General features: G+C 41.3%; 1 long non-coding RNA gene across 1 annotated transcript; it reads right to left on the bottom strand.

Moving 5' to 3' along the window:
* Positions 1 to 4,322: 4,322 nt before the first annotated feature.
* LOC309608085 lies at positions 4,323 to 14,382 on the bottom strand. Its single transcript, XR_014232640.1, has 2 exons — positions 9,765 to 14,382; positions 4,323 to 9,556 (listed from the first exon to the last, which is right to left on the bottom strand). It is a non-coding gene; the product is annotated as an uncharacterized lncRNA (long non-coding RNA).
* Between the last annotated feature and the right edge of the window lie 745 nt (positions 14,383 to 15,127).

A 15,127-nucleotide genomic window follows, 5' to 3' on the forward strand; every position in this document is an offset into this window, starting at 1 on the left:
CACAGGTTTTACTTTCTCCTCTGAACAACACTGTGAGTTAGGTGTTACTGCCTATGGAAAAACTGAATATTGGAAAGTTTATGAGCAAGTGAAGATCACACAGTTCTAGGCTGAAGAATAATAGGGTTAACCCAGCAAGGAACTGCATGAAGCAAGGAAAGAGTTCTTTCAGTCTTGATCTTGGTGCTGTTATAGATCAGAGACTCTAAACCTTCTGTGCATCTGAGCTATCTGGGAAGCACTGTTAAAACGCAGATTCCTAGTTCTCAACTAAGACCTATTGAGTTATAATCTCTGAGGAGTGGGTCCTAAGTATTTACATTGTTTAAATATTCTCTGGGTGATTCTGCTAGTTTGGGAAATACTGTCCTAAAGTGTAGTATGTATGTATGGTAGGTACCATAGAATGAAAGTCAGCCCTATTACCTTCGGGCAGCACTGTTTCCTCAGCCTGCTAAACCCTTCCTCCAAGCTCCTCCAGGGATCTTCACAGGCAATTAAAAGATGTAAGGAGCACTGGCAACTCACAAACTCATTCTGCCTTGGAGGGGTCTTAGCAAACATCTAGTCAGGTGCTTATATCCCCTCTCCCATATGCCTAATGTTGAGCTTTCTGGCCTGAAATGAAATGCTTTTATTTGGAGAACTCATTACCTCACAAAGTAGGCCATTTCCTTTCTGTTATTTTTGTTAGAAAATTTTATCTAATAAATGCATGAGATCAGATAATAAAGAAATAATGGCAATACCTCGAAAACTGTTCTTGACATATAGTCAGTACTTATTTATTTGTTGAATGAGTGAATTAACTGCAAAGAAAATATGATGTTTGGCTTGGTTATATGGTTTCATTTCACACATGAGAGTTGAAGGATCAGATTGTGATGTGTGTTGTGATGATTACATAAATAATATGCACACAGTCGTTAGAAGTAAGGTTGTACATAGTAGGTGCTCTATAAATACAGATTGTTGCTGTTGCTTTTTGTGTTGTTGTTGGTATTATTATATTACTATTTGGCTAGTTCAGTGTCACTCAGTGATGAGGGTCTATATTTTTATTTCTCTAAAGATTTATAAATAACAATGAATATCATGAGAACATGTCAGTGACTGGGAAAAGCTGGTTTCACAACACTCTTCCCACCTCCCACCCCCAACAGGACCACCACCATCTCCTCCAAATATCCCCATGAGTCATGCATGGGTTGAGGCTGTAAGCTGTGACAATGGACATTGAGATGGATCAGGCAAGGATTCAGGGTTGATTGGAGTCATATATTTGAAAAATGGCTCTCATATATCAGAGCTATTATATAAAGCTATAATGAGGAAAGTTCCCTAAAAATCATTTGCTTGTAGGGTCTGAGAGCAAACTTATTAACTAGGCACTAGAGAAATGAGTAGAGTTAGTGCTCAATCCAGGCAGGGATTGAGTTTGTATGGGGTTCAGAGTATGTCCATCCCTCTACTCCACTGGCAATCAAAGCAGGACAGAGAGAACCTGTCAGAGATAAGGGTAGAACTTCTGGGATTTCAGTCAGAAGGAGAAGAATGGAGACATCAAAGGTCCATGTTGAGAGGGCATACTGAAGCTCAAGGGAGGAGGAGGGATCCGTGGGAATTCAGGGACTTGAGAGAACTGACAGAGCTGCTGTAGAGAGAGAGAGCAGTCTGGGACTTAGGTTCTGTACTTGTTAGGTGTTAGAAGATGCCTGAGCAGGTGGATAACAGAGCAGTAAGAAAGGTTTATTTAGACCCCTTTATCTTATTTGAGCATCATTTCACACCAGAATGAAGAACGGAGGTAATTTTATTATCCATGTTTCACAGATGGGTGAGTTACATCCTTTGTGAACAAAGCTATGACTAGACCTGTGAGACCTTCTGTTTTCAGGCTTCCTTATACTCTCAGTTGACCCCCTCTGCCATGTTAATAATCAACAATTTGTTTTAATGTGACTTGCTTTTCTCAGTGGGAGGTAAAACAATAGTGGTTGTCATCCATCTGTAATTTTGTTCTAGTAATGTTTTTAAGTGTATCACTGATCATTGCAAACAATTTCTTTTAGAATCCATTGTTAGGAAGGGCAAGCTTTCTCTTGAAGACTATATATATCAGATAATTTGTCTCTTTAGATTTTATCTACCAGAAAGTTCAGAACTAATCACTAGTCTGAGGTATAGTAACTATTTAGGTCACAAATTTAATACTTGTGTTCTTTTATCTACCTATAGGCTGTCCCCTACTGTTTTCTGATCTCCTACATGTAGTTTTGTGACAGAGATGCTATGCCCTCTCCTGCCCTGATTCATAGGGAGAATCCAAACTGGTCCTAACCCGTGCCTCGGTTTGGAATGAGGCTTTCTCATGCCTATAGTCCCACACAAGGTGTCTGTGATCTCAAGCTTTATGTCCAAGCCATGTGATGAGTTTGCTCATGGGAAGTGAGTCTGCTAAAGTGGGATGGCGGGAGGAGGAAGTTGAGCAGAGTCTATGTTTAGCAGATGATTTCTGGGGAGTGGAAGTCCTCATGGAGCGACAGTCCATTTCAGTTTAGTCTCTTGGCCTTCAGGATGCCTGATCTCTATCCTGACCCGTCTTTACCCAGCTTCAAGGACCCTGGTTCACCATTCTTTCCTCTTTAATCAATAGTCTATATAGCCTCCAGAGGCAAGAAAAAAAGTTGCTTGCGCAGCATGAAATTACTTCTGGGCTTTCATAACTTTGTTTTCAAAACAGACTATACCATTCCTGCATACTGGGAATGAACAAATAAGTGAATGTGTGGCAAATGGTGGGAGCTAATTTCTCATTGTTGGAGTGGAAGATTACAGATAAACAAAGAACGAGGCTAGGATAAACCATGTGATACTGAATTAGAGTTGAAGACATCAGTATGAATTCATTTTCAGCTGAATATAGATACCGACGGATAACTATTGAAAGGATTACAGACCCGTGCCTATACACTGGTTAGTATGCACATGTATATTTCAAAGCTCCATCCACTGCGAAGGCCAAGAAGCAATGACACCCCAGTAGCAGTGAACACAACCAACACCCAGATCTTGGTTTATAATATAATTTCCCAATAAAACAAACCAGGGCTCACAAGACAAATAGCTGAATCTAGGTCTGGGGCAGAGAATATGCAAAATGAACCTGGTTCATTTTATAATGCCATAAAACAAGGAAGTGCTTAAAAAAGAATCCAAATGGGGTTAAGCCAAAGGGACACTGGAGCTCACTGAAAGAGCTCCCAAAGCTGGAATAATATGAACAACAAAATAAATAAATTGGCATTGGATTAGAACCCAAAGTATAAAATAGATACCCAATATCTATGAGTTCCTACTGATATAAATAAATGATTGAATAAATTTAAATAAAGAGAGAGAGAGAGAGAGAGAAACAGAGAGAAACAGATATATCTTCCTACAGAAAAATTCCAAATAATTTGTGTAGCTACTGCCCACTCAAGGAGATAGAGCATAACTTCCTACCCCTTTGAATGGGCTTGCATATAGTGACTTCCTTCCAGAGAGGAGTACAGAAATGAAAGGAAAAAGAGTAAACTTACAGTTTGGAAACCTGACAAACACTACCTCACCCAGGTGATCAAGGTCAGTATCAACAGCGATGTCATGTTGATAGTATGTACCGTTGATATGATGATATGATATATGATATGATATGATGAGAATGGCATTTTACCCCTGTGATCCTCCTCCCTCAAATCCATAACCTCCTTCTAATCATGAGAAAAACACCACACAAATCCCAACTGAGAGACGTTCTACGAAATGCCGGACCAGTACTCGTCAAAACTGTCAAAGTCATCCAAAATAAGGAGAGTTTAAGAAACTGTCACAGTCAAGAGGAGCCTAAGGAGACAAGACAACTGAATGTAATATGGTGTCCTGGATGGAATCCAGGAACACAAAAGAAACACTAGTTAAAAATTAAAAGAAATCTGAATAAAGTATGGGTATGGACTTTAGTTAATAATAATGTATCAATATTTATTTTTTAATTGTAATAAATGTACCATACTAGTGTAAGATCTCAACAACAGGGGAAACTGTTACAGGGGACGTGGGAAATTCTCTGTACTATCTTTGCAACTTTCCTGTAAATCTAAAACTATGTTAAATTAAAAAGCCTATTAAAACATAGAGTACACCCCAAATGTAAATTACAACTAACATTTGCATCAAAACATGTTACCTACAATATCATATATAATCCCCTCCACAGTTTCATGAAGCAGGTACTCTTATTTTACTTTATTTCTTTTTTTTTTTTTTTTAACTTTGGGTTTATTTATTTATTTATGGCTGTGTTGGGTCTTCGTTTCTGTGTGAGGGCTTTCTCTAGTTGCGGCGAGCGGGGGCCACTCTTCATCGCGGTGCGCGGGCCTCACTATCGTGGCCTCTCTTGTTGCGGAGCACAGGCTCCAGACGCGCAGGCTCAGTAATTGTGGCTCACGAGCCTAGTTGCTCCACGGCATGTGGGATCTTCCCAGACCAGGGCTCGAACCCGTGTCCCCTGCATTGGCAGGCAGATTCTCAACCACTGCGCCACCAGGGAAGCCCTTACTTTATTTCTAAATGAGGAAACTGAGCCATAGAAAAGTATAGAAACTTGAGTAAGATCACAGAATTATCAGAGATTTGAAATGGGTTCCATCTGACAGGGGTCTGAACTTAACACTCACCTTGTTCAGGAAGGTTTGGCCTAGGACTCATACAGGGATGTAAAAACGGGATGTGGTTTGATTGATTTTTAGAAAAAGTAATATATATAAATGAAAATTTAAAAATCAAGTGATCCAATAGGTTGTAATATGAAAAAATGTGTCACTCTAAATAACCTGCTTATACATTTATTTCTTTGCCTCCTTTCAGACCTATTTACTTCCCCCAAAGAAACACAGTGAATGAAGCTCATGTTCATTGTCCCTTCCCTTCCTCCTCCTTATTTAGACATGGTTTTATTTTTCATACTACTATTGGCTACCTCTATAACTTTAAATACTATAACGAAAATTCTATTTCTTCACCTGCCAAGTTTAGGCAGTATTTCTTGCCTTCCACTAAATAAGAGTGGAAATTAGCACCACATACTTTCTTTCACCTCAGGATGATTTTGTTTTAATATTTTATTTGTGACAGCTTTACAGAGATCAATAAAAACAATGACTTATTACTATTTGTGCTATGTCATGAACTGTATAGGATCTAGTAATATAAAATATGGTCTGCAGACGTTGTAAACTAAGAGCTGCTGAAAGCACATTAGACCTAGGGAGTGGGCTAGGCCAGCCTCACTAGAGGTTGACCACAGAGCCAGGCAAACGAGAGGCACGTCTGTCCTGACTGGAGACCCAGGGAAAGCTGGGCACTCTGAGGCAGGGGCTGGCCTGGCGTTAGATCACTGGGCTCAACATCAGTTCCCCTGCGAGAACTCCCTTGTTGTAAGGCTGGAATCCAGACTGGTGAAGAAGGTACACAGTGCCGTGAAACCTTCACTCAGGGACCTTTCAAAGTCCTTGGGGAGCTCTTTAAAATATCTAGCAACTTGCTTTCTTTGATTCTTTTTTTTTTTTAATTTACATGTTCTTTATTTAGCCCATACAATACTGCATTTAACATTTTTTTTTAAATTAGGTAAAAGGGCATATTAAATGTCAATGCTCTGTCAACATAAAATTTTTCTAAGTAGAAAATATTTAAAATGTGTAAATATTTAATATTCATTAAAAGTGTAAAGTTAGATACATTCTAAAGAAAAATGATGGTACCACTTATCTATTTTTGCTGGCCCAAGATTTCGTATATAGCACATTTTGCACAAAATGTGAAGTCTTTGTTTTTCATTATTTGTTACTATAAAACAAAGGTATACTGTGTGTACGATATTAAAATAAAGCCATACTAATGCAACACAAAAAAGGCATTTATAATATTGACATTTCTGATGTACAGACATATTTAGAAAATGTGAAAATGTCAAATGAAGACCTTTATGAAGAAAAACAATGATCAGATTACTAGTTTATGTTCAATGTAATTTTGAAGTCAATTTGGTACAGACTAAGCAGTGTTGTCAATGCAATAGTATGTAAGTTGAACAATTAGTGCAGGGAATTGAAGAACTGACTAGGGAAATCTGAATAGGCCAAAATATTAAGTAGTACTCTTGTCAAAGAAAATTTGTTTCTGTCAAAACTTAATTTTTTTTTTTTTTTGATTTGGTGAATGTCTGTTTTCAATAAAGAGCAGAAATTAAAAATAGAAAAAAAATATTCTTCTACATTAAGCTTTGCACAATCAACCAAGCATTGATATTTTGCTTTTTTCTTAGGGAAAAATGAGATTTCATTTCCAGAAATCTCTCACACAGACATAACTGAATATCTAAAATCAAAAATATTTAAAAACCTATCAACTAAATATGGAAGCTTAAGCAATGGTATATCAAAATTCCTAAGACATTGCTTTATACAATATAAAGCATCCTTTTTCCTTCAAACGGAGAAAGCATCTAATCTTTTTTTAAAAGTATGAACTTCATGACAGTAAAATAGATAGATACTTGTCAAGTTTCTCAGAAAGTATTTCTTCTCACAAGAGGGATTCTTTTTCTGTAGCTAGAAAATTTTTTTAACATAGTACTCACTCTTGCTCTCGAAAAAAGGCATCCTTTTCCCAAAGATGATTTTCTTAAATGGAGGCATTGTAATTGCTACCAAGATGCAATTTTCCTGGAGGGTCTGAAAAAAAAAAAAAACAACTTTATAATCTTTGGCAATTCTAGAATTCCAGCAATTTCATTCCTGCACATATATCCAGAGAAAACTCTAATTCGAACAGATACATGCACCCCAATGTTCGTAGCAGCACTATTTACAATAGCTAAAACATGGAAGCAACCTAAATGTCCACTGACAGATGAGTTGATAAAGAAGATGTAGTATATATATGCAATGAAATATTGCTCAGCCATAAAAAAAGAATGAAATAATGTCATTTGCAGCACATGGATGGAGCTGGAGATCATTATACTAAGTGAAGTAAGTCAGAAGGAGAAAGACAAATACTATATGATATCACTTATATGTGGAATCTAAAATATAATACAAATGAACTTATTTACAAAACAGAAACAGACTCACAGACATAGAAAACAAACTTATGTTTACCAAAGGGGAAAGGGGGTGGGGAAAGGATAAATTAGAAGTTTAGGATTAGCAGATACAAACTACTATATGTAAAATAAACAACAAGGTCTTACTGTATATCAAAGGGAACTATATTCAATATCCTGTAATAAGCCATAATTGAAAAGAATATGAAAAAGAATATAATATATATGTATATAACTGAATCACTCTGCTGTAGACCTGAAACTAGCACAACATTGTAAACCAACTATACTTGAATAAAAAATTTTAAAAAATAGAATTCCAATTCTAAATTATTTTATATATATATATTTTTTTACTGTTGTTTAAACAGCAAAAAAATGGAAACAATATTAGTGCCAGATATCAGAGAACTAGTTACATAAATTTATGATGTATTCATCCAATAGAGTATAACAGTGTTGATCGATATTGTTTTGCATGGAAGAGCATTGACAATTACATTGTTAAGTAAAAAGCAGGTTATAAAATATTCTGAAATGATCTTATTTTGTGATTTTTTTAAAGTTTGGCAATAGATCCATGAAATTATTAGCAGTAGTTATTTTTAGGTGATAAGATTTTTGGTTGGTCTTAATCATCTTCCTTATGCTTATCTACATTAACATATCTTGCATACACACAAGTATGTGTCATTTGTTTAATGAGAAAAAATTATACGTTTAAAATTATAATTATATATAATTATACTATATCTATATGACTAGGTATAAATATTTCACAACAGAGGCAAAATCAGGTCCTAGCAATCAGGGAGATGGCTAAGCTATGGAACTAAGCATCCTGTGTACTGGAAATGATAGACAGGCTGATATTCTGCTCTGAGCCTGGGCAATATAGTCCACTGGGTTGGGTACTTGGTTAAAAAAATACTTCAGTGTCCCCCAGAAAATAAGAATCAGCTAAAATTTTCACATGAAACTTATACTGATATGCAACATAGTTGAACCTCAAGCCTCTCCAGGCCTCTATACTTTACCTCAGGTCCCCTCAATCCCAGACTGATAGACTCTGAGCTTGGGTACAATCTTTTGGTAGCTGGAGTTTTAAACCTTAAGTTCAGCAAATTCAGTTGGTTTGAGTTTTCATAAGGAATTGGAGTTATGAACTGTCCCACATTATCATCCTACACCTGGCAATGCAGCCAAATTGAAATCCATGTCATTGGCAAGTACCCCATTTGCCTTGCATTCCATTGTGCTGTATCTTCCACCTGGAAGATTCTTCCTCCTCATCCCACCCCCAGTACCAAAGTCTGCTTATCTTTAAAGGCCCTGTTTAAATGCTTCCTACCCTACCCCGGGGAGCCTATTCTTCTCTCCCACAAGTGATGTGCTCTCTCTGTTTTGAATTTCTCCTTCCAAGGCCCAGGAAGCCACCTTTGACCTACACCATCAGGATGAGTCTCTCCCTGCTGTCTTTGACCTTTCTTACTTTTTTTTTCCCCCTTTAAGTTCTTTTAGATGCAAAGTAAGAAAAAAATAAGTATGTCAATCAGCTTAAAATTATATTTATTAGTCTACATATTTCAGTCTGGAGTGTACTTTGCTTCTCCCACTAGACTGTAAGGTTTTCTAGAGCAGAGACAAATCTCCAACTTACATCTGTGAACACAGAACCTGGTACACAGTAGGTTTTCAGTATATGTTTATTACATTGATGCCTTCAGTGCTAGGATCAGGGGATGACACAGGTCAATGGATGTGAGGATGCTGAGAACTCAGACATAAGTCTCAAACCACCTGTCTCTTTAAAACATCCTCAACTCTCTTAGGAGGAAAGGAAGGGCAGCCTCCACCTGCAGAAGTCTCAGCACGTCTGAGCAGAAACCTCAAGTGTTCACAGCAGCCGCAGCTCCAAAGCAGTTGTGTTGGTGCTGAGCTGAAGGGGTGGGTGGAGGACAGATGCGGAAGTACAGCTTAGCAGAGTTCTGGCCTCCTAAGTGCAGGGGCGCCAGGAGGCGTTTCCCAGCGCAAATGAGAGGGAGGGGCCTGAGCGTCCAGTGAATGAGTGCCGGAGACCCGGGTGGGGCCAGAGCAGCTGTCCTCGTGCTCCCTCTTCTGGGCCAGTCACCTTAATACTCCTTAACACTCCTCCTCTTTGATGTGGTAGGTTGTGCCACCCCTGAGGCAGTGGGGCTTCCGGCGAGCCCTCCAAGAGCCTGCCGGGCTCTGATGCCAGGCCCTTTGGGAAACAGAACTACAGCCTCCTGTACAGGGAGCTCAAGGAGAGGAGCAGGAAACCAGGGAAGGATTTGGGCCTTGGGGAGGGGGACATCTGAGAGAACTTGGAGTCTCCTGAGATTGCTGCTTCTGCTGTGACATCGCCTGGCTAGCCCGTGGAAGCTGGAAGGAAAAAGAACATTCGGTTAGATCAGGGACCCAGGTGCCTTGAGTGTTTGTTTCTCTTCTGCATGAGCTGCAGCTGTCATGGGAGCCTAGCATTTACAACCTGCTAAAATCCACCCCAGGAGGGGAAACTGGATTTGAAAGGGGAGCAAATCATGGTGGGAATTCCCAGGGGTCCCACCCACCAATAACCATAATAACTTACTTTTTTTCTTAAATAAGAAAAACAAAAACTGCAACCTAGTTGAGCTGATAGTTCACTTTTCCCAGGCCAATGTCCACCATGGTCAAGTGTAAAGGAGGTCCGAGTCTCTACCCTTTCTTCACTTGGTCTTATTTTGCCCTGAAGTTCCTAAGCCTGCATATACCTTCTCTGCTTCTCTGGCCCTCTAGCTTCTGTGGCTTTCTCCCATGTTACATCATTTGGGGTCTTTCAAAGGGATCCATTTCACTTCCCTTCTCCCTGCCCCAGACCTCTCCTACCTGGAGTATCTACTCCCTGGGAAAAAAGCAAGAGGAGGAAATGGGGCTGCCTTAGCAGCCTCTGAGTCATAGATATCCACACGTATACCCACCCAGATGCAGCCTCACCCCAGAGGAAGACGTGTGGACAACTTATCCCGAAGGAGTCTGGAGGCCTGTGGGGCTGGGAAGGAAGAGGCCTTTTACACCTACGCAATTAAAGCCTCCAGCCTACATGTTACTGGAGGGCAACCATGGAGCAGATTATCCAGATGTTTCACAATTCCCAGGGCTGGATTCCTCAGCTACAGGCAGCTGGATGTGGGTCAAAGGGATTCCCCATGTGAGTGAGTGACCAAAAAAAGGCTGGGGCCTTCAGATTGGCCTGAGTGGAGGTGGGTACACTGACCAAGTCTAGATGACATCCCTGGGGGGCTAAATGGGGATATGACAGTTCTATCCAGGACTGGAGGGGGAGGATCAAAGTCAATACCATGCAAGTCTGAGGAGGACCCTTCTTGTCCACCCCCCACCCATCACCCATGACTTTCATCATCCAGCTCAATGCCATCGCCTTCATGGAGACTTGCGTGGTCTCCCAGCCACATCCAAGTCCTCCATCCTCTGGAGGATGAACTTTGTAGATGCCTTGTTGCAATAAAAAAAGTTAATCACTCCTTGTTTTATTTTCACTGTTACTAATCTGTAGTGTCTGTAACTAGATTTGTACTTCACAATGCTAACCTACCACTCCCTGACACTATGTAAATTACATCCTGGGTCTATCACTCCCTAACTTTATGTAAATTACATCCTGGTCCTGGTGTTTACATTCCCTGGTCTCTCTTGCAACAATCACCCACTGTAGCTTTTGCATTTCACAAAGAAGGTCACAGGCCAATAAACCAGAGACAAATGGACCCAATTACCAGGCCACCTGACGCCAGCTATGACTGTTTTGAAATAATGCAAGGAGAAAAAGAATGCAAGACCTTCACTACTTTGATCCTTATCATATACCCCGGACTGCAAGCCCCGCATATAAAATCTCTAATTCCCAGAATGGGGGGGGGGGGGGGGGGGGGGACACAGTTCTTGAGGCACTAGCCTGCTGTGTCTTCCCTTCTGCCTGGCAGAGGAATAAAGCCATCTCTCTTATCCTCCAAAATCTCTGTCGCTTTATTTCTGGTCGGCATCAGTGCACAGAGAGCCAAGATTTTTTTGGCAACAGCCTCTCACAGCCTTTAAAGCTGCTCATGGTCAAGGTGACCTAAATTCCTCTCCTATCTCCTCTATTAAACAGTTCCTTGATGACAGGGACCTTATCTTTATCAATTCTGCATTCCTAGAGCCTGATACTGTCCCTGACATAAAGAAGATGCACATTAATATTTGTCAAATGAAGCCATCTAAGTGCCATTAGAATAGACTTTGTGTTTGGGGAGAACAGAAAGCGGGAGGAAAACAAAATCCCACTCATTTTTGTTTTGTGGATCAGATCTCGACTTCTTGTGTTCACATCCTCACATAATACCGTTTCATAAATAGTGCAGAGAATCCTGTGGATGGACGTCATCTTACAGAACAGGCTGAAAATAGTATGGAGAGTAAAACACTCATAACACTATCTCTTAAATGCAAAAAGGGAACTGTTTATGTCATCATCAAGGGACCTCATGGAAAAGTTTTCCCACAGAGTGAAAAGTTTTTCTTCATCTTTCATTAAAATGTTTATCAGCACATGTTGTCTGTGCTTAGAGTGGGGACACTCTCATCTAAATATAGCCCCTCACTTATGCATGTTTCCATCTCAGAATTGCTGCCGACGTGCACAGCTAAGTAGGGAGGGTGGGAGGGAGGGAGATGCAAGAGGGAAGAGATATGGGAACATATGTATATGTATAACTGATTCACTTTGTTATAAAGCAGAAACTAACACACCATTGTAAAGCAATTATACTCCATAAAGATGTTAAAAAAAAAAAAAAGGTACTGAAGAAACTCCTTGATCTTAGGGACAATGTCTTGCCTGCCTCCGTGTTCCTGATGTCTGACACCCAGTAGGGACTCAGGAAACAGTTAAGTAAATGAAAAAGGTGAGCAATTACAAGGGATATTCTGATTAAAGGGGCAGTCCTCAAAGGCTTCAAATCATATATAGGACAAAAGTAGGCAAGATTGGGATGTGGGGTAAGGGATAAGTACCTAGCCAGGGTGGAAAACAGGTCAAGACCAGAATAGGAGCAGCTTTTGGAGCCCCAAGCCCAGCAGGACAGGATTATCAGGGCTCACCTGCTTCATCTGGGAAGGCTCCCAGGAGAAGACAGCCTTGATATGTAGTTTGGATGAAGGGAGAGAAAGGTCCTTGTGAGTGGAACAGAGAGGATGGTATGAAGCCCATCTGAACCCATGAGAACAGGACCCTAGAGAAGGAGCACCTGATTTATGGGGCCTTGGAGCTCAGACCCATCTTTTCTCACTTCCTCCTCCCTCCTCCCTCTCTTCTTCCTCCTTCACTTACTCTTCTTGCCCTCAGGCATCAGAAACAACCCGAACTACTCCTCAGAAAGGCTGCACACACACTAAGCCTTAGTGAGAGGACAAAGGAACTCTGGTCTCAGTTTACCAGGTGTTCTTTAACCCCACCCAGACCTGTACCTCATAAACCCACGCCCCCTAGACCTCACACATCACAAATGCATTTCCTTGAGGTCAACTAATAGCTACCCAACCCCTGCTGCCCCTATGTAAGGGCCGGAGAGTCTTTCTGGGGCTCTGCCCCGGGGAAACTAGGCTTCCCTGCTTCCTCTCCAGTCCCTGAGACCACTCCTCATAATAATTGCCCACAGCAGTCTCTAGGTCCAGTCATTTTCAGCACAATGAAATATCGTCACATGTAGGATGGTGCTGGGGATCGACTCCACCAGGATTGGTGTTTTCAATGGAGGAGATCAGCGTCTAGCTTTGCCCATTCCCTAAAGTGAGCCTGCTTGAGGCCCCGGAGCTGTCCTGTCCTTCAACTAGACTTGCAAGTCCAACCAGCTCCAGGTCAGGAGCCCAGAAAGTTAATATTCTCCTTCTCTCTTCCTGGTTCAGGTTGTGTCTATGAGTTTGAGTCTATGATTTCTATAAGCACTGAAGCCAAATCTGGCCTCTGTACCCTGATACTGAATTAAATCTCAGAGAGAGAGTTTTGGGTGAAGTAGAAAAGAATAGCTTTATCACTTTGCCAGGCAAAGGGGGCCACAGCAGGCTAATGCCCTCAAAACTGTGTGTCCCCACTTGGAAAGAGTAGTGAGGAGTGTTATAGTAATGGTTCAAAGATGGCATGATCAGCTCGTGGACATTCTTCTGATCGGTTGGTGGGGAGGTAAGTGGGAGTCAGCATCATCAACCTTCTCGTTCCAACTGGTCTGGGGTCTACATGCTTGTGGGCAGCATGCCATCGTTAACTGTTAACTTTTTCCACCTGGAGGGGGTTTTAGTATCTGCAAAACAGCTCAAAGATATCTTTGTGTGTATCCCTTGATGGGGAGCCAGGACCTTGCCCCAAGTCTGCGCTATGTTTTCTCTTGACTCTTTGTTTCTCCCTGGTCTCACATCCCCTCCCTTCCCTAATTAACAACTGCTTGAATCTGTCCATTGGAACTCAAGGAAAGTCATGGAGGCTGAATGAAGCCTATTTCCTGTAATCAAAGAAATAGGGGACAAAGAAAGGCTTTTGTGTCCAGGAGCCCCACAGGGCCCTGCTTGGTATCAGCACCTACTATATTCTGGATGCAAGAAGAATATGAGCCCCATCTTATTTTTCAAAGTTTTCACACTAGAGATAATGTAGACACGTTGGTATCTAACACAAGGCAGTAAGTAAAAGATAGGCAAACAGAGAGGCAGGTGAATTCTGGCTGTGGGCTGAGACTGGAAATAGTCAGCTTAAATGTACCACATTACAGCGATAGTGTTGCCAAAATCTTGTCTCTCTGTGCACGGATGCTGAACAGAAATACGGAGACAGAGTTATGGAAGAGGAAGAAAGAGTGGCTTTATTTCTTTGCCAGGCAAAGGGGGAACACAGTAGGTTAGTGCTTCAAGAACTGTGCTCGCCTCAGGGGAATAGGGAGAGGTTATATAGTCAGGGGCAGTGGTCAGAGGTACGTGATAAGGATCAAGGCAGTAACAGTCTTGCATTCTTCTTTCTTCTGCAAAGTGTCAAAAGGGTGGAGTTGCTGACAAGATTAGGGTAAGTGCAGGGTCTCAGGTGGTCTGTTCTCCTAATCTTGATGAGGTTTTCTGGTCCCTTTAATCTTGCCTCATGTGGTTTCGTGGCTGCTCCTCCCCTGATTAGCAACTGTTTGAATCTGCCCTTTGGAACTCAGGGAAGGCCATGGAGACTGGAGTCTTGCCTACAAGATGTGGGAGACAAAAAGGCCTCTGTGCCCGTGACCCCCACAGAGACCTGCTCGGCATCAATCCCTCCTTTTCTTTGATACTCCTCAATCTTGAGGCGAAAAGGGAAAAATTGTTTTGGACAAAGATGTTAATCATAAACTCGGCAGAGGAACTCGGTTTTAGGGGAACTTGGTTTTCAATATTATTTTGAATACTGTGGCTCCCACTATCATTAGCATCCAGCCTGGTCTGGGAACAGAAGCCCATCGCTGAAAATCACCCATTCCCTTCTCACTCCTAGTCCCTATTTGTGACCCAATTTCTCTGAGCAATAGACATCTCCCTCCTTCCCTCCCTTCCTCCCTCCCTCCCTCTTCCCCCTTTTTCTTTCTTCCTTTCTTTCCTTTCCTTTCCCTTCCCTTCCCTTCCCTTCCTTTCCTTTCTTTTCTTCCTTGCTTCCTTCCTCTTTCTTTTCTTTCTTTCTTTCTTTCTTTCTTTCTTTCTTCTTTCTTTCTCTCTCTCTCTCTCCCTTCCTCCCTCCCTCCCTCCCTTTCTTCCTCCCTTCCTTCCTTTATTCCTTCCTTCCTTTCCTCCCTCCCTTTCCTCCTTCCTTACTGTCTTTCTTTTTCTTTTTTTGTTCTGGTTCCTTTTCTGAGAATACCTCCCCCTCTTCTCTTTGCCTTTGAAAAATCTATCTTCCAAAGACCAGTCTAAATC

The sequence above is a fragment of the Balaenoptera borealis genome (assembly GCF_965194805.1).
Source record: "Balaenoptera borealis genome assembly, chromosome: 1".
Classification (NCBI taxonomy): Eukaryota; Metazoa; Chordata; class Mammalia; order Artiodactyla; family Balaenopteridae; genus Balaenoptera; species Balaenoptera borealis.